Below are 1759 nucleotides of genomic sequence, written 5' to 3'. Positions count from 1 at the left end.
ATACAGCGAGTACCGTCTGTAAGTACCGCGAGTAAGTAACTGGAAATTCACTATTGACGGATTTCAAAAACTGTGGACACATGTACATTCTACTTATGGCTTTTCTAAATTAAACACGCGATATTGTAATCAGGATCCTTTAGAAAATTTTTTCGGCTTAATTAGAAGTCATGCGGTTCGTAATACTAATCCTACTCCTCGACAGTTTGAAGATTCGTTCATCACTTTACTAGTGAGCAACATGAAGTCCATCTCCATTGTTGGCGGTAATTGCGAAGCCGCTGATGACAGCTTCATGTTGTTTTCACTAGAACGTTTGAAAGACGACGTCTCAAATGTTGAAATGGATCGTGTCATTCGCAAGGACACTTGTATTGATGAACCGCTTGAATTAGTTTCGGATTATATCATTAACGAAGATGTATTAGTTACCTCATTATCAGAAGATTCGACGAAAATTATAGATTTTATTTTAAAACAAGTTCATTATTGTTCCGAATGCAATGAATCTTTTAAAAATAGTGAATTTCTTGTTTGCGCGCAACAAGTAGTAAGTAGAATTAATAAATTATTAAAAAATAGAAGTCACAGACGAAATCTTTTACATGTAATTTTACAACATTTTGAAGAATTTAATGTTAATATTACTTGGCATGAATGCACCGAGCATCATGCTAACATATTTCAAATAATGGTGCGTGCAATTGCTGTTCGAACAATACAGTGGTGGTGTGAACGTAAAAATAACATTATTAACGATTATAACGTTGATTTAGTGCAATGCGAAGCGAGAGAAAATATTGTACAAATAAAGTGTATGCGTGCGTCATTGAAATGTCATAAATATAATAGGAAAGAAAAACTTCAAATGTATAGAGACGCGGTTAGACAAAATCGTTTAAAGTAAGAATACATTTGTAACATTGATTGTTATTCGGCTGAGTAATGTGAAATGTGTGGGGTGCGATATTATATAGCGATATTATACATGTGAGATGCGATGTAGCTTAGCATATTAATTAGGTAGAATTCTTCAACTCCGACTCATCTGCCTGAAGAAGTCATATTTTCTCTCTCTTTTTAAGAGATCGGGAAGGCATGCCTTCAGGTCGGAGGAGGAGGGGATGAGTCCGGAGGAAAGATGTGACGTCTTTGCGAAGCGGGATAGGTAGCATCTGTGAAGAATGTATAGGGTTGTATGAGTGAGTGTGTGTGTAACTCCACCTCCAACTCGAAGAAGTTATGCTTTCTTAATAGAAGGCATGCCTTCGAGGACGAGAAGCGAGAATTGTACTCGGTGGAGAATATTGCTTCTGAATGCATGTGAGTGTGGTATGTTAGTATATTTTATTTTTTCATATCTCGCTGCATGTTTTTATTTTTATATATTACGTTATATGTTACTATTGCAAATGTTGCAAACGCTTATAATTTATTGTACACCAATGTTTAGAGTGAGTGTGTGAATGCTTATGTGCGCTGATGCAGGTGGTTAGTGCATCAAATTTTTTTATTAACCACACCAGGTATATGGCAAAAGAGTATCTGACAATCCGCAGTCTGCAAGTGGGACGGGAAAAATTTGATGCATTACATTTCATGCATTACATTTATTGTAATTACTTTTTCTTTAACTGTATTTATGTTTTCATTTAAAATAATAATAATAATATATATATATAATAATAATAATATATATATATTATTATTATTATTTTATATATATATATATATATATATATATATATATATATATATA

This window comes from Odontomachus brunneus, unplaced genomic scaffold (genome assembly GCF_010583005.1).
Source record: "Odontomachus brunneus isolate Ranch 3 - 2012 unplaced genomic scaffold, Obru_v1 Obru_scaffold_197, whole genome shotgun sequence".
NCBI lineage: Eukaryota > Metazoa > Arthropoda > Insecta > Hymenoptera > Formicidae > Odontomachus > Odontomachus brunneus.
Note: the sequence above shows the minus strand (reverse complement) of the source record.